The 18761-nt window shown below is 41.4% G+C and overlaps 1 protein-coding gene across 5 annotated transcripts in view; it reads left to right on the top strand.

The window, feature by feature from the left end:
• The window catches only part of Ston1 (stonin 1), a 56112-nt gene that overhangs the window by 4278 nt on the left and 33073 nt on the right, over window positions 1–18761 (top strand). The window contains exon 1 of one of the 5 annotated variants that reach the window (XM_078029238.1): window positions 16233–16347. The exons of 3 other annotated variants lie outside the window; for them this stretch is intronic. The gene's annotated coding sequence lies outside the window, so the exon portion shown is untranslated. Of the gene's footprint in view, window positions 1–16232; window positions 16348–18761 lie in introns of those variants that run through there. One more of the 5 variants, XM_040270957.2, reaches the window with a different exon arrangement.

Raw genomic sequence — 18761 nt, 5'->3', positions numbered from 1 at the left:
ATATTTTTAAAAATTTCTTTTGAGTTTTACGAGTTTATATAAATGTTAGTCTGTCTACTTGCACACACATTCATAATTCTGTTGAGATTTTTATTGAAATTGCACTCAATTTATAATGACATCTTTATAATACTGGATCTTCTCATCTTTTTCATTCAGGACTACTGGTGATTACTCCTATAAATCTCTAATACAACTTTTGCTATAATTATTTCTATAGATTTTTGTCAATACTTTAAATGATATTCTTTTTCTTGTTTTATTTTCTAATTTGTTATTCGCTGGTCCATAGAAATATTCCTGAATTTAAATTTTATTCTTTTATCTAGTATCATCCTGACCTCTCCTATTAGTTTTAAAAGTCTGCATGTAAATATTCTTGAACTTTTAATTTAGTAATCATAAAACAGCAGTAATTTGTCTTTTCTATCCAATTACTTATGGCTTCTGTATCTTTCTTATTGCCTTGGGTAGAACTTCTACAATGTTCAGTAGTGACAGTGATGGAGATTACCCTTAAATTTTGTCTTTATTGTGTACTCTTAAAAGTTTCTCCTTTAAGTATGAACTTTTGCTTAGGTTTTAGTAGATATTTATTAAGTTAAGAACTTTCTGTCTATTCTTAACATTTCTTAAGTTAAAAATTGTATTATGACTGATTTTATATAATGTTTTAATGCCTTTCATGTAAGTTATATAAATTTATCGTATGTTTTTCTTTCTTAATATTACAATGTGATTAATGAGTATAATTAAAAATAAATATTAAAATATAGTTAAAAACATGCATATGCATAGATATATATACATGTACAGATGTACAATCTTTTATTTTATAGGGTATAATATGCTAGCATTTTATTTAGAATTTTTTTGGAAGTTCGCAAGTTAAATAATTATTCTATAAGTTTCCTTTTTTCTCTTGTTCTCATTTTGTTTTTTAAGTCTATATTAATCCTATTAAGTAAGTGGATAGCTTTTCCTCTTTCATTTATATATCTATATATTTTAAACTCTTTTTAAGAGATAAAGACTATCTGTTCTTTAGAAATTTGTTGAGCTACATGTGGTGGCCCATACCTGTAATCCCAGCTACTCCTGAACCTGAGGCTGGAAGATAGCAAGTTTGAGAGCAGCCTTGGCAACTAGGCGAGACCATCTGAAAAGAAAATATAAAAAGGTCTCGGGGTGTGGTTCAGTGGTAAAGTGTTCCTGAGTTCAGTTCCTAGTACCAAAAATAAATAAATGAATAAACAAAAGTTTGTTAAGGGGCCAGTCATGGTGGCTCATGCCTGTAATCCCAGTGGTTCAGGAGGCTGAAGCAGGAATGTCATGATTTCAAAGCCAGCCTTAGCAATTTAGCAAGGTCCTGAACAACTCTGTAAGAACCTGTCTCAAAATAAAATATAAAAAGGTCTGAGAATGTGGCTCAGTGGTTAAGCACCCCTGGATTCAATCCCTGGTAACAAAAAAACATTAAAACTAATTGTGAAATCATCTGAACCACTTATACAGGGTATTTGTATCAAGTTTCATTAATTATTATTGATTATTAATGAATTTAATTTTTCTATTTTTGATTCAGTTTTGATTATTTATTAAGATGATCCACTTATGTGTTCTTGAATTTATAAACATAAAGTTGTTCATAATTTTCTTTTATGGTTTTATAAGTATTGGTTGTGTCTTATGTTCTTTTCATCATAATATGTTGTGTCAGCTCTTTTTTCTTAATTAACATACAGGTCTATTTAATTAGCTTTTTCAGATAAACAGTTTCTTATCCATATTTTTTGTTTTTCATTTGTATTTTTTTATCTATATTATTTCTATTTCTAGCTATTTGAGTGGATGCCTAGCTTATTTATTTTTTGTTTTTCAATAAATTAATTAAAAGCTATAAATTTACCAAAGTATTGCTTTAGCCACATTATACATTTAGATATGTGATGCTTTCATTATCACTTAGCTCTAAATATTTCTTTTTACTTCTGATACTTCTTTTTAAGCCTATAGATTTATTTAATTTTCCATTTTTCAACTTAAATTTTATTTTTACTTTGTTTAAATTATTAGTGATTTTTAATTTAGTTACATTATGAAAAAACAGCATGGTCTGTATAATAGTATATATATATATACACACGCACACACATGTGTATATATATATATATATATATATATATATATATACACACACACACACACACATACATACACATGTGTGTATATATATACATATGTATGTATTTTTTTGTTGTTGTTAGGACTTCCTTTATGTCTAATTACATGAGTTTACCAAACATTCTGCATGTGCATTAAAAGAAAAATATATTACCTACTTAGGTGGTACAAAATTCTGTATCACTCTTGATAGGTCAAATTTGTCGTGTCTTTCTTGCTTTAATGCCTATTTTCTGAGTTCCTCTAGGTTTCTGGAAAATATTAAAACCCCCCACTCTCATTGTAGATTTGTTAATTTCTTCTTTTGATTCCATCAGTGTTTATGCAAATCCATGATTGGTGAATTGCTTCTTTTTCTTCTCCTCCTTTAACTTTACTGGGGATTGAACTCAGGGGCACTCTACCACCTTGGTAAATCTCCAGCTTTTTTTTTTTTTTTTTTGAGACCAGGTCTTATTAAATTGCTGAGGCTGACCTTAAATTTGTGATCCTCCTGCCTCAGCCTCCTGAGTCCCTGGGATTAGAGGTGTGTACAGTCTTTGAATTTCTTTTTCATTCTGCTATGTAATGTCCTCTTTTATTTCTACTAATGGCTTTGGTTTGATTTCTATTTTGCTTGGTGTTAATATTGCTATACTTGCTTACTCTTGGTTAGTATTTTTTTTAAATTTTTTTAGTTGTAGATGAACACAATACCTTAATTTATTTATTTTATGTGGAGCTGATGATTGAACCTAGTGCCTCTCATGTGTGAGGCAAGCGCTCTACCAAAGAGCCACAACCCCAGCCCCAGTATTTTTTTATATTAATTTTTCTTTAAGAGTTTACTTTAAATATGTATATTAGAAAAATCATTTATATGTTTCTTGATTTTTAAAATTTCAACCTAAAATAATATATTTAAGATTTTTACATTCTTGGTAATATATATATTTATATTATGCACATATGATATGCATGTGTATAATATATGTAGGTATATATTCTATTTCTGCCGTGTTTCTTTCTTTCTTCCTTTTTTTTTTTTTTTTTTTTTTTGTGGTGCTGGGAACCAAACCCAGGGTGCTTAGTCACTGAGCCACATCCCAAGACCTTTTTATTTAAAAAAAAAATTTTTGGGCAGTGCTGGGGATTGAACCTAGAGCATAGTGCATTGAACCTTGTGCATGTGAGGCAAGCACTCTACCAACTGAGCCATATCCTCAGCCCTTATTTTTTATTTTGAAGCAAAGTCTTGCTAAATTGCTGAAGCTGGCTTTGAACCTGCAATCCTCCTGTCTTAGCCTCCTGAGTTGTTGGGATTATAGGCAGGTTTCGCTGAGCCTGGCTTATTTTTTTGTGTTACCACTTTTGCTCTTTTTTTCTTCTTTTCCTTTTGTTTTTGAATTGATCAAGTTTTGCATATTTCTGTTTTTCTGACAACTGTTTTTGAAAGATGTATATTTGTATTTTTTAATAGTATCCTCCCATTTCTAGCATGTGTATTTAAAAAGGTCTAGTCAATTTCTTTATTTTCTTCTAAATAATGCAGTGATTTTAGATGACTTTAAATTTGATCTGCCCCTCTTCCACATTGTCTAAACTCTTCCAATTTCCCCCTACCCACTGCCACAAAGGTTGGTCATTATTTCCTTTCTTCCTATAACCAACATTTGTTTAACTTTCCTGATTTCTTTCTCTGGATTGCTTCTTGCATACCATTGCTTACCTCTTCTTCACTGCTAAATTTTTTCAGTAAAGGTCTGGGGTTCTAATACTCAGTCTTGTAATAGTCAGTCTTTTATTTTGAGAATGTCTGTGTTGCAGGTCAGTCTTGAGAGATGATTTAGCAAGGTATGAAATTCTAAGTAGCTTTCTCTTGACTTCCGGAAGCTATCATTCCACTATCTTCTAGTTTCAGTCGTTCCTAATGAAATCTCTCTTTTCAGCACGTCGCTCTTTCTTAGGGAATCTGTTTTCTCCTTGGAGAATTTCCAGATTTGCTTTACCTTTCACATTCTGTCTTTCTCTCTGATATCCAAGTTGTTCTGTTTTTGTATATCCTCCTTGGAACTCAGTTGTGTGCCTTTGTGATGAAGACTTCTGTCTATTCTCTAGAGGTTTCTCAGTTGTTTTTGCTACAAATTTTTTTTAGAATAAATATAATTAAAATAATTGTTGGGCAGTCACTATGTGTCAGTAATGCTTCTACGTGCTAGAGGAGTAGGACTGAATGTCAGAAGCTACAAGCCCTTGATCTCATATCCATTACGCTCTCTCATCTCTCCATTTGCAATCCATTAGGCAAACCTTTAACCTTCCCATCTTATCTCGGGCCTGAAGAAAATTCTCTTTAGTATTGTGTATCTTTTTATCTCTCAGTGTACTCTGAATGTTTTTTTTTTTTTTTAGTTTTATTTCCAATTTATTAATATTTCTTCATCTCCACTTAGTTTATTATTCAACACATCTATTGTTTTAAAGAAATCAGTGTTTTTTTTTAATTTCTAGGATTTCTATTTGTTACTTCATATTTGTCTTTTTCTAATATGATCTTTTTTTTTGTCTTATCATTTCTAAACATTTGAATTTTTTTCAATACTTTATTTTATACTTTAGATTATTTATCTCCTTTTTAAATGGTGGTTTATTTCCTCCTATGTTTTACGTACTCATCAGGAGTTGTTTTCCAAAGAAATCCTCTGCACTCAGAGGGTTTAGCATATTCTTATGAAGTAATTTTACATTTACTTCAGCTGGTGCCCTGTGTGTTTTACTCACTCCAGAATAGCCTTTTTGTGAATTTCTTGGCATGGAGCCCCTGTGTGATCTGGAAGTATGCATTTAAACCTTGTTCTTGCATGCAGTTCAAGCCTGGATTTCATATTTTATAGGTCTCTCATTTTCCACTCTTTGCCCAAGCAAATGACAGGCTTTCTTGCTGCTTCCTCTCATGGGTGAATGATGTTCTTTTAGATCTGTTTCACTTATGAAGCAGCCTTTGTGGCCCTCAGCATTGTGCAGGTGCTTCCCTGAGGGCTCCTACTATGAGGTGGCCATCACCTGCACTCCCCCATTGCACGCATTGTCATCAAAATCCCAGTGCTCGCTATTCAGGCCTCTGACGTCTCTGGATTTTTCCATGAGTACTGTGGCTTCAGCTCCCATTCATTGATCGAACTTTGACTTCCCTCTTCATTGCTGATACCTAATTATATAAAGGTTTTAGAACATATTTTTATTATTATATTTTTTTGTTCTGTGTTCTGAAGTGTTTGGATTAATTAGGAAGGGTAATTCTTCTGTCAATCCATCATTGTGAATAAAGTTTTTAACTACTAATTTTAAAGTTTATTGTGTTATATGTAAAGTAGAATCCAAGTAGGTAAATACATATACATTAGGATTTGAATATATGAATAGGCTGCTCCTGACACTGGTGCTGACATCAGTATCACAGGCACCCTTGCTGTGGTGTCTTGCTGTCTGTCTGGCCACATATTTTCTGTCTAGATGAGATCTGAATTTCCCAAACATGATGCTTTCCAAGTGTTGGCCTTTAGAGTCTCTGTAATAGATTAAGACCTTCAAGAGAAGTTTGTAGGGGCTGGGGATGTGGCTCAAACGGTAGTGCGCTCGCCTGGCATGCGTGCGGCCAGGGTTCGATCCTCAGCACCACATACCAACAAAGATGTTGTGTCCGCCAAAAACTAAAAAAAAAAATAAATATTAAAAATTCTATCTCTCTCTCCTTCTCTCTCTCACTCTCTCTTAAAAAAAAACCCCATTAAAAAAAAAAAGAGAGAGAAGTTTGTAAAAGGCAATCTCACTTCAGCACACCATCTGAGTATGATGTGAGCATCCCAACACCTATACTGAAGGGAAAGGCCAGTGTTCCTGTGCTGTGTGAAGCTGCTTTTCTTTCTCTGCTGGGCTGCATGATTATCGTGTCTCTCATGGTAAGAGAAGCATACACTAAGCAATTGATTTTTTACTTGCAGCCAACACCATCTCTGAGGACATTGATTGACATCAGTGGAGCCTGTTTGTCACGTTTAAAATAATCTATACAAAGACATCTTCCACCAACCCTTCCAGCAAACCCTGTTCTTTAAGGAAACCAAACCAGGGTTAGTCCTTGGTTTTCTCTGATCCTCACATAAGCTTTAAGTCATAATGGAAAAGAAATGGATTTTAGAATCAAGCAGGCATGGATTTCAATGCGTTAGGCAAGTTATTTAATATATCTAAGGCTGTTTTCTTCTCTGTAAGACAGTAATGACAAAATCTACCTCAACAGGTTGATCTGAAATTCAGTGAGATGACAGGAAATATATGGGTCAAGTGCTTGGTATATATTAATGTTCACAAATGTTAGTCCCCTCCCATTTTGTACCTTCTCTTGCTGGTTCTTTCAAAACCAGGATTGTGCTTTAGAAGGTCTAATAGGGAATACTTCTGGAGAGAGCCCTTGGTCACACCCCCTATTATCTTCTATTTTCTTGGTAATCAATTTACTTTTCTTTTGTGTAAGATTTCTTAATGTGTTTGTATGCCACTTGGTAGCCCATACAGCCTACTCCTGAAGCTTTCTATAGAATATCTATGTGGTTACCTAAGAACCAGGACCCTCTTAACCAGAAATATCTCTTCACTTTATTTGTTGGTGTTCTTCTCCTTTAAGGAAAGAAAACTTTTATTACAAAGACCCCAGAGGGAGCCTGTTAAGTGTCAATATTAGAGTGACACTTTTGGGACTAGATTTTCCCAGGAGGGGCTTGAAGACCCTCCTGAGTCATTCAAGCGTAGGTGATGGGGAGCTGACAGAGAGAAGGTAGCCACAGGAAGAAATACTGAAGGTGTTACTTGAGAATTTCACAAAACCTAAAATGTGCTTATATTACAACCATCATTATTATTTGGGTCCTGTGGCATCTGTGTATGACTCAGAGCATGTCAATTTTTGCAAGGGACTTTTTAGAAATAGTAATGACAGTGATAGCTTTGACTGTTCTTAAGCAGAGGGAAGGAGCATTATGAAAACAAAATGATTAAAATTATGGATATGCCTTCATATCTGTGGTCCAGAGCACAAAAATAGCTTTTCCACTGCAGAGCTAAGCCAACAGTTTCATGGAAACAGCATTGAGAATCTAATTTAAAACAGCCATGACCCAGAAATTCAGAGACGGGACTGACATCTTGGCCCCTGTTCATCCCTTTGAATATTTTTTTCCTAGCTCACGGTAATACATATTCGGGGCCAATTTAGAAGGCCTGGAAGATAGTAATTGATGTTACAAACCTTGTTTTTGTTGGCCTCTGTTTAGCATTAATGCAAACAGAGAAATATTTTAATCTTAAATCTTTACACCTGAGAAGCTTGCTTAGCGCAGCTCCGGGCCTGTTGCTCCTGTGTGGCTTGATGCAAAACCTCATGAATTTTGTGAAAATCCCAGTGCTCTGTCATGGCTTCAGTGGAAAGTGTTCAGTTGGGGTCATTCTAAGTAGCACACCAATGGTCAAGTGCTCCTGATTTTTGGAAAAATGATCTTATGGAAAAAAAAAAAATGGTTAGGCTTTCCTGGGAATTAGATGATAATGTCAGGATCCTCCAGTTCCAAGAAAGCTCAGACTTGCCTAGATCAGCATTTTCCTCCAGTAAGAAAATACATTATTTGGGGCTTAACATTATCCTCTTTATTAATCATTTTTTGTCATCTGCAAGAGCGAATGGCACATGTGATGGGGCTTAGCCAGCTTTAAACAGCCCCCTGCCTGTTGGCATCTGCCTCTTTCTCACCCACACAGTCCTCTTTGCTGCCAGATGTTCCTACTTAACTGCTCACACATGCACACCCCCAGTGCCAACTTTGCTGCAGACTCTTACCTCTTGTTGCCTGTCTGACCAGAAGGGCTCCTTTCCCAGATTCTCTTGGGGGTGCTTTGCAGTGCACTCTGCAAAGGGAGATATGCAGAATCTCCCCACCAGAGACAGCAGGCGCTGGCTGCTTTATTGGTTTCCTCTGCTCCCTGTGCTCTTCACTCCATGCCTTTCATCCTGAAACTTTTCTGTTTGTCTTGGTTCAGATGTTGCCTTGCTTAAACTTGATTTCTCTGTGCTTCCTGAACCCTGACTTTATTTGGTAAGGACTTCCCCACCTCCACGGCTCATGCAGTCAGCCACCACTTAGCAGTGACGTCACTCTCTGGGGCCACCAGAATCACCAAGGAGAATAATGAGGTGATATTACAGATCTGCAGAGCTTTGTGGAAATTACCTGTGCCGAGAGAGACATACATGAAAAACAACTTCTTCTCCCCTGAGATATTTCAAACTTGAAGCGTGTAGAGGCCGGAGCCATCAGGTTCAATGCCGGTTTCTCACCTGAATTCTGCCCAGCCTCCTGCCAGGTTTTCCTGCCTTTGGCCTTGCCACCCTCTAATCTGTCCAGTTCTCTGCCAGAGCTTGCTTTCCCAAATTCAAATCTGATCCTGTTTATTCTCTCTTTAAATTTTGCCTCTGAATCCCTATTGTATTTAGAGCAAACACACACTCTTAGCATAATAAAGAACGGCTTCTGTGACCCCACCTGTCTGCCTCCCCAGCTGTGCCTGTCTTCCTTGGCAGGATCAGGCCCTCTCGCCTCCCTGTCTTTGTACTCTCACTCTGTTCTGCCTGATCAGTTCATATCAACTGTCAAGATTCAGCTCAGAGGTCCACTCTTCTTAGAGGCTTTTTCAATTCCCTAGGGCCAGCAGCTTCAGTCCCCCACCACCATTATGGGTAGTTACCGCCACCACTCCTGCCAGTCTTGATTAGGCATCTGGGTTTGAGTCCTAAAGACGCCTGGGATGGGCTTTATCACATTAACAGCATTGAGAATGGCCTCTACTAGAAGGAGAATGCCCTGCGGTAGTGGCTTGTGACTGTTTGACTTGCAGCTGTGTGTAGTGTAGTTTCTAAAGTGTTTGGTTATTGTTGAGTGGATGTATGTATTTTTTCTTTCTTTCTTTTTTTTTTAAGGCCGGAAATTTTTTCTCTTTTTTAAACCAAAAGTTCCTGGCTTTTATTTATTTATTTTTCCTTTCCTTTTTTTTTTTTTTTAGTTGTTGATGTCCTTTCTTTATTTTTATGAGGTACTGAGGATCAAATTCAGTGCCTCACGTTCCAGGCAAGTGCTCTACTACTGAGCCACAACCTCAGCCCCATACATGAGTTTTAATTCACACACACTTGTGCACACAGTGTGATCACACACATTAATATATAGATCCCTGTGGGAACCTTATTTCAGGTCTTACTGAGACTGTTTACAAAGTGCATAATAGGTGCTTAGTGAATTTCTGTTGAGTCAAAGAAAGAATGAATGCGGGGCTGGGGATGTGGCTCAAGCGGTAGCGTGCTCGCCTGGCATGCGCGTGTCACTGGGTTCAATCCTCAGCACCACATACAAATAAAGATGTTGTGTCCACCGAAAACTAAAAAAATAAATATTTAAAAAAAAAAGAATGAATGCAACTACACACAAACTATGGAAAATTTATCCCAAAATATATTCAGAAGAGAGGCATAATGTAGCTTTGCTTCTGCTTAACTGAAATAGGAAGAATATGGGGCTGGAAAGTAAGATTAGTTTATCTTCTCAGCTCTGTTACCATGAGCAAATAATTTTGTCTTTCTAAACTTCTGTTTCCTCATCTGTCAAATGAAATGCTAGAAAAGATAATACTTAATGCCTGCTGAACAGTTTCTAAAGTCATTCATTATTAGGGCTAAAGATAGATGACCGGCTGCTATCCATTAAGGGGAATGAATTTGGAGCTGTTATTTTTTTAATCTCATCACGTGACATGTCCGAGTGGAGTCCTAAAATGGACCGGCATTTGCCTAAATTGGGGCAGGAGGCCAAGTCATTGTAAATCAAACACAGAGGCAGGGCCAGGATGCAATGCCCTGAGTAGAGTGGAGACAGCAGTCAGTGTCCCACCGCAGTCTGAGGTCAAAGCTGGCCTGAGGTCATCAGAAAGAAGCCTGGAAGGGGGGCTGGGTGGTTTGCTTTTAGGATACACTGAAAATTTGTCCTGCTCTTAGGAAAGTCTCTGGGAAACCCCTACCAGCTGCCTCAAGTTCTCTGGAGGCTGGTAAAGGAAAAGGTATTTAAACTTAGGCCTCCAGAGCATCTGGGGAGGCCTGGAGGAGGTTAATTTGGGGTTAATAGGAAGGAGAAGAGTTTAATCTTGTCCAAATGAGAATGAAATGAACTAACTTATAACACAATGAGGTCTCTATCACTTGAAGAGTGTAGTGTATGCAGCCGCTGAATAAATCCTCAGCCAGGGATATTGCATTAAAAATTTGTGAATTATGAAGGTTGAAACTAAATGATGTTAAAAGTTATTTTTCTCATTCCAAGAGAACCTTTTCTTCTCATATTCTCAGTGAATCTCATCTAAGTAAACACTCAGGTTTATTTTATTTATTATGAGTAGTGTGGATTGAACCCAGAGGTGCTTAACCATTGAGCCACATGCTCATCCCTTTTTATTTTTTTATTTTGAGACAGGGGCTTGCTAAGTTGCTTAGGACCTTGCTAAATTGCTGAGGCTATCTTCAAACCTGTGATCCTCCTGCCTCAGCCTCCTCAACCCCTGGGATTACAGGAGCACCCCACTGTGCCCCGCGTACTTTCAGGTCTTGGTGTTTGAATGTTTCTTGAATTGGAGCTTGTGTGCCAGGATGTGGCCTGACCAGGACCCCTCGAGGGACATTACACAGTTTGTACAGGTGGTGGGCCTGTTACTTCCTCATCTGCCTCTTGCTCTGAGCTGAGCTGTATAAGCAAAGAGCAATGAGTGTGGCTGTTTCTGGTATCTCAGATGCTGGAAGACTTTGGTTTCTTTCATTCAGCTTTGTCTTCTGGACCCTCTGGGGTCAATTAACCTAGACATTGACTCTCAGGCTTGGGAGACCTTTTCTATACAGGGAACTTCACTAGTATGTCACCTGGGCTTTTTTTTTTTTTTTTTTTCCTCACTGGTACCAAGATTGAACCAGGGATGCTTTACCTGCTTTACAACTGAACTACATCCCAGCTTTTTAAAAATTTTTTAAAACAATTTTATTTTTATTTTGAGACAGGGTCTCACTATGTTGCTTAGGGCCTTGCTAAGTTGCTGAGGCTTCCCTTGAACTTGCAGTCCTCCTGCCTGGGCTTCCCAAGTTGCTAGAATTAAAGGCATGGTCAATATGCCCAGCTTCAGCCTGGCATTCTCCAGAACCTCATACTTTACCCCAAATGCCTGCTTTCCCTCTTTTCTTTCTTTTTTTCCCTTTCATTTTTCTTTGTCATCTCTTCTAACTCTCCATGCCCACTAAATACTGTGCAGTGTTTTTCTATTCAAATTCTTTGCCCTCCTGGTATCCTGGTGAATAGGAATGTGGGTGGCTTGTAAGCTCTATTATGCACATAAAGCAAAATGCCCTGGGTGGTTAAGTGATGCGGTTAATTCATTGGCAGATCAAGGAGGTCAGGACCCAGGTTTCCTGACTTCTCTCCCAGCCTCTGTCCTGTGGATCACACTGCATTTGCTAACAGCACTGAAGTCACAAAGAGCATCAATTTTATTCTCTGTGTGTGGTCATTGTACCAAAAGAATTTGCCCGGGAAGCAGTCCCAGGCCTCCAGAGACTCAGAGTCTGAGACCACACTAAAGACCGTGAACAAGAGTAGCAAGAGCAATAGAAACTTACCTAGTGCTTCATAGTTTTCAAAGAAACTTCCGAGTCCGTCCCCGTGTACGATGCTCCCCGTAGTCCTTTGATGTGGAAGAGCACATTGGAGCTTCATTTTGCAGGCGAAGTGTGGAGTGCGGGCCTCTGGTGGGTGAAGGAGGTCCTGAACAGAGATGCTGGCTTCTCATCCCCAAACCTGCCCTGTGCCCAAGTTCAGAAAAACCAGGAATGGGAATGAACTGTTTCTATCTAGTGTCAAAGACAAGGGAGGCAGACCTTGGGGTCTGAGTTTGGCAGTTGGCAGCTGAGTGCAGTGTTTGGAAATAGGATATAGGTCAGGGATGAGGAAGGGTGTGAGGCAGGTTCTAGTCCTTGAGATCAGGCCAGCTCCACATGGATGGGTTGGAACAATATTAGTATGGATGGGAGACGAGAGTGAAGGCTTTAGAGGTAGGGTCCCCTAGTGAGGTGGCCCTGGATCTAGTAGAGATTAGCTGGGGATTCTGAAGTGAGAGGAAAGACCTGCTCTCATCAGATGGGAGTCTTGCTATAATCTTAGTTTATTTGGGCATTTATTTAACTAAACCACAGGAATACATACTAATATCCTCCATTTTGTGGGTCAGGAAACTGAGGCTAAAAAGGATAATTGGTTTGCCCTAAGTCCCATAGTTAGCAGCTAAGCCAAGTACAGAATCCATGCTTTCTGAGTCCTTTCACTGGTGCTTGTAGCCGCTGTCCACATGGTAAGCAGCTGCGAATGTTCCCCATGTATGCCTAGAGAAGAAGTAGATAAAACTCCTTCAAAAGTATGGCTCAAGGTCTCACTTTATCTTTAAAGGCTGAAAAACCTAAATGCAAAGTTGAACAACTTCTTGAGTCCTTCTTGTTGAACTTCCAAGTGGTTGGCTTTCTCTAAGTCAATCAGGAGGAAGTTGTCGTCTCAGACTTGGAATTAACATCCACGCTCTGGTGTGGCCCGATCCTTGCTGGGCACCCTAGATATGTGGCCCAGCGAACAGCACAGTGGAGAGAATAGGTTGAGCTCTACACTGGGGTTTCCTGGGGGAAGTGGTTATGGGTAGGAGGTCTGAGGACGTAGTATAACGTAAGCTGGGGGCCCTCCTGTAAAGGAAGGCTGCTGTCCTAAAGCCCCCAGGGTGTAGCTATGTAATTCAACTCAGTCCACTTGTCCTCCCTCCAAGGCCTGAACCATGGCCAAGGGCCAGATCCATCTAAGCCTTGCCCCTGCCCCTACGTTAAGTGAGTGAGGCTCTACTGCCTCTGAGCCCTGGTAATTGGGCCCAACAAACTGAGCAAGGATGCTCAATGAGGAACCTCATCATGTCAGCTCAGCCTGTTGCCCTGCTTGTCTTCCTGACTAGGCACCTTCCCCTACAGGTGGCGGAGCCTCTGCTTCCCGATGGCTGCCTGCCTGGTTGTGCTTTGGTGGAGATCCTGAACTGCATGGTGGTGAATCTTTCCCTATCAGATGTACATTTTTACACACACACACACACACACACACACACACACGTACACACGTCCTAAAACCTCAATGTTCTCCTGGTTCTGTGATTAACTGGGCTCAGCTGGGAGGGTCTTGCTTTGAACTTCTCATGCTGTTGCAGTTAGATGGTGACAGGGATCAGAATCACCGAAGGCTCAACTGGCTGGATGTCCACAATGCTGCCCTATGTGGCTGTTCCATGTGGCTTCTCTGCCTGGCAGAATAGCCTGGCCTTCTTCAGGGATTCTCAGGGCTCCCATTAGGAGGTCTCTGGGTTAGTTGATGCTTTTGCCCCTAATTGGTATTGTTGCTTCTGCCACGTTGTGTTGGTCAGAGTTGACAAAATATACCTAGATTCAAGGAGAGGAGAAACGGGATCCCTTCTTGATGGGAGGGGGGCAAGGTGATATTGTGGCCTGGCATCTTTGGAAAGCCTCTGGCCTGCAGTGTGGTTGCAGGAGTCTTGAGGAGTTTAGGCAGGAAGCAGACTTCTGGGAGGCACCCACTTCTCTGTGGACCCCATCTTGGGAGAATGAATCCTCATGGATTGTGGGAGTTTGAAGGGACCTTGGAAACCACTTGTTAGCAGTGACTTGTTTGAACTTCCAGAGCCAGGGAGAAGCAGAGCTGGAACAAAGCTTCCACATACTGGGCTACGACTCCAGCTCCAAGACCTGACATACATCTGTGTGCTTATCACAGTGGAGAGGGGAATATGGGAAGAGGGCCCCTGTGTGTGGGGGGGTGGTGGGTGAAGGTGTGTAGCATATTGTGGTCAGCACCTCAGACTGGGCAAGCTCCTTGCTGCGATAGATCTGTTGGAGCTGTGGGCCATGCTGGGCAGGGCTGTGTCCAGGGTGGAACCAGGGTGACTTTAGAACAGACTTCCTGAGCAGGTTGGGAGTTTTCTAGAGCCCAGAGGAAGGGGTCGTCAGTCTGCCACATGTTCAAACATCTGTGACTGAGAATCCAAGCAAGAGCTGTGTGTTTAAATATAAGCTAACCCTGAGGGTGTAGGTGGCACATCCAACCATTGGTGCCCACTTACATGTTTCCAATCAGACTTTTCTTTATGTGCAAAATTCTTTTGAAGCCTTTGGTGGCCCCCGAGATGCAATAAGATTCACAAGTATTTTGCGAGCACTCCCTGAGGACTTAGAGATATATTATTTTTTTGTGTGCTCATGTCTGCATTTGAGACCAAGACATTAAGTAAATGCTGATCTTTCATAACCTTAATCAGTGATTTTTAAAAAATCTCTCCTAATTTGGGGGTTGCTCAAGTTGTTAAGTATTTATACACATATACCTTCATGAAAGTCCATGGGGCTGGAGAGGATAGAAGCAAACCTGCTCCTGTCCCTTGCAATTCATTAGCTTCAGCCTGTGTAGCTACAGTGATGTAGGCATTTCCCAGTGACCTTTGTTGTCAGTAGCATCCAGGACTGGCCATGGATATACCAAAGTACATTTGATGTGGGGGCATGTGTGCAGCCCTGATCACCTCCCGGGTTGTCTCTGTTGGCTTGTGGCCCAGTTCAGACAGCCAGAGAGGAGACCTGCCCTAGTGATGACAAATGTGTGCATGAGTGGATATTTTGTGTCTGCTCACTGGGGTGAATAAAGCCAGGTGGGTGAACTTCTTTTACACCAGCGTTAAGTGGCACATGACCCAAATCAATAGAAAGCACAAGCAGTGTTTCAATCCTGAACGCCTGATTTGCTGCCCATGTCTCTCCACTGGAGCAGATGTTCATTTCCTCCCTCTGAAGCTGTCCCTGCCCTTGAGCCATGTTGCCTGGGTTGCTGGCCACTCTGGGTCTCCCAGTGAATATTAGCGGGGTACGTTTTATCTCTCATTTATTGTTTTCTTTAGTCTTTCCGACCAGGTTATACACACTGTAGAAGCAGGAACCTATAGTAGAAAGTCTGTTTATGATCACTCCCACGCACTGCCATTTCACAGATGTTGCTTTATTTAGTATGTGCAAAAACCCATTAAGGTAAACTATCAGTCTGTGTGGACTACTGTAACAAAATACCTTAGACTGGCCAGCTCAGGAACAACAGACATTTATTGCTCATAGTTGTGGAGGTTGGGAATTTCAAGGTCAAAGTGACTGTAGACTTGATGTCTGGTGCGGGCCTGCTCTGTTTCAGAAATGATACCTTCTTAATGGTGTCCTCCCACAATAGGAATGAACAAGCTCTGTAGGGCCTCTTATAAGGGCACAATCCCAATCAGGTCAGAAGGTCTGTTCCTACTGACCACAGCTTGTCTGGTGTATGGGAAGGAATTTAGTTTAGAGCATTAAATATTTCTTTTGGGCTATTGAGCAACTTGCCTTCCTTCAAACACAAAAGGTTATTACATGATAATTAAGATAAATCATTTGACCAATTTGCATAGCAAAATGTTTGAATTTGGTGATCCCCCCCCACCCCCTACTAAATATTTAAGTCCAGAGAGAGAGAGAGAGAGATCCTCTTTAAAGTTTTTTAAACTTCCAAGACTTTCTGCTTATCTTCAGGAGGAGCAGTTGGGCCTCCTGGGAGAAGGAAGGAGATTCACATGTTTAAGTTGTGTGATCTGAGCCAGGCTACCATCAGCTAACTTTATCTCACATCATTTTGATGGTTTCCTTGGAGAATTCGGAATAAAATTCCTGGAACCACCTCTAGTAACCACAGCCCAGCTCTCCAGGGCCGTTGTGGGGATAATGCCTTCTCTCATTTCTCTCTTGAGTGCTTTGCTCTTTCCACTGAGGAACCCACGGAACACAAATGCCAGAAGCCAGCTCTGAAAGCAGACCTTGTTTGCAGGCCCTCGCTGGAACCAAGGCTTGCTTGTCTGCCTCCTTCCAGCCAGGAGTGGGCTGAATTTTCTGGAGAGTGGGAAGCCCTGGGGTCCTTTCTGTGCTGCCTCTGAAACCAGAAGGTAGGTAGGGTATGAAAGGCTGCCAGAGACCAGTCCACTCAGGAAACAACACAGTATCACACTGCAAAAACCCAGAGTCTGGGTGGTGACGTGGGTGGGCAGCAGCCTGGCCTCCATGTAGGGTGAGTGGGCCACATGTTCCCTTTCTTCCAGATTGGCAGCCTGGCTCAACAGCTGAAATTAACCCCCACCCTTGTCTTTACCGACCAAATCCCTGAACTCCAGAGTCTTCCTGTCTGTATTGTTCCTGTCCTCTACACTCCTTCAGCACCCCAGGAAGAAGCTCTTTCCTGCTTTGGGGTCTCTGTCTCCTTGGTTTACTTTGGGCTTCCTGGGTGTGTCACTCCTTTTCATTTCCTCCTTCTATAAATTGGCTCAGCCCTCAGCTCTGAGGCCCTGTGGCTTTTCTTTCTCTCTTGCATTCAGCTCTCACTTAGCCCAGAAAGACCCCTGACTCTCTCTGCTAGCCCCTGGTTCCTCTTAAGCGTTCCCGTGTCTTGTGTCTGTTCTAGGGCTCTGCTGTTCTGAGTGCCACATTCCACCTGCCCCCTTTCCTTTAAATCCTTTGAGTCCTCTTTTAAAATATCCCTTTATCCTCTTGTCCTATGCTGATTTCTGCCCTGGTTGTTAGTGTGGTGTTGTGGAAAGATCATGAGATTTGGGATTTGAGACAGGGACCAATTCTGACAGAACCATTTTCTGGTTGTGTGATCCCAGGCACATTGCCAAACAGAGGTTTCCAAAGCATTGTCTGCAAAGTAGACCAGTGCAGAAGGCCGCACCTCAGGCCTGCCACATTCCCAGCTCCCTGACCCTACAGCAGGTTTCTCAGCTTAAGCACTACTGATGTTTCCAGAGGAATAATTCTTTGCCCTGTGTGTCCAGTGCACTCACTATAGGGTATTAGCAGCATCTCTGGCCTCTGTCTACAAGATGCCAGTAGCATCCCACACACATGGCTATGACAACCCAAAGTGTCTCTAGGCACTTCCATATGTCCTCTGGAAAGCAAATCGCTCCTGTTGAGAACCACTGGTAGAGAGTGATGTTAAGTCTTGGTTTGTGGGTGACAAGCATGGACCCAGGTTTTCAGGTTATAACCTTAAAGTAAGTCATCAGCTGCATGTGTGAAGGGCCGTGTCACTTTTAATCTTTCTTTCCTGATTATTTTTGATGTCTCCAGCTGCTGTGCTGACTTGGTTATTAACTAGTGCTTTTCATATCACAACCCAGTTCAGCACATGCCAGGATTGCACTTTGATTTTCTCTTGCTGGAAAATGAGAGACCTTTCAGGGTCAAACACAAGCCCTGGGACTCTCGCTGGCGACCTCTCAAGCTTGGTATTGCCTGCTGCTCAGGCCCTGGCCTTGGAGCTATGATGATGCAGATTTGGAAACCTCATGCTTGTAAGCATTATGTTGCCATTTTGGGGGGAACCTACTATGTGGCAAGTTACTTATTTGGCCCTTATGAAGTAGACTCTTTATTTTCACATTATAGATTGAGGAAATGAAGGCCAAAAGACACTTAGCAACATGTCCTAGAAGTAGTGATTCCAGAAACCGGGATGAGAAGCCAGGTGACTTTGACATGACAGCCTGTAGCACTTGACCTCCATGCTCCTCTGCCTTTGTGGGTTGAGCCATTGCTATAACTAGAGGTCAGAAGCCCATGGAGCAGGGCTCTTCTTACTTGGGGTTCAAATGCCTATCTTGCTACCCACAAGTCCTAGGGTGTGGTGTTGTGAGTAAAGAGCAGAGCTGTAGGCCAGGCAGAGGCTGGTCGAGCCTTGGGTCCCAGCACTGGGTCCAGCTTAGGAAAGGCCCCGAGTTAATTTAACTTCCTCCTTCATAACTTGGATATAACTTGGTCATGCAGCCTGCCTGACAGACAGCCAAGAAGTCTGTGCCACTCACTTAAATGCCGATGAGAGGCTGACCCTAGCCTGGCCCTCTTTGGTCCCCTGCCTGGGCCTCCCCCATGAGGACTGCTGGTATACCAGGGAAACAGCCTGTGGCTGCTGCTAGTCCAGAGAGCTATGCTGAGAACCTGCCAACTCAAAGAAGCCACTAGGGGCCCCAGAGCCGATCCTCCAGGTCATAGAAGAGAAGCTGGCAACAGAATGTAAAGGCTGAGGCATCTGGATTTAAGGGTGGACTGTGTGTTCTCTGGTACCATGTTCCACAGTGTCGCGGCACACCTACCATGTATGTTATGAGGACAGCTCCCTCCTCCTCCTCAAGGCTCCAGAGCACATTAGTGTCCTAAAGGCTGTGCAGAGGGTAGCCACGAAGAGACCTGTCCCAGGAATTCTCAATTGCATGTGACACTGGGTCTTTTTTCCCTACCCTATTAACTTCTCTCCATTTTGGAAGATGCTGTCTTCAAGGACTAGGTGACTTATAAACAAGAG

The sequence above is a fragment of the Ictidomys tridecemlineatus genome, chromosome 12, assembly GCF_052094955.1.
Source record: "Ictidomys tridecemlineatus isolate mIctTri1 chromosome 12, mIctTri1.hap1, whole genome shotgun sequence".
In the NCBI taxonomy this organism is placed as follows: domain Eukaryota; kingdom Metazoa; phylum Chordata; class Mammalia; order Rodentia; family Sciuridae; genus Ictidomys; species Ictidomys tridecemlineatus.
The sequence above is the reverse complement of the archived record's forward strand: the minus strand, read 5'-3'. Positions and strand labels throughout refer to the sequence as shown.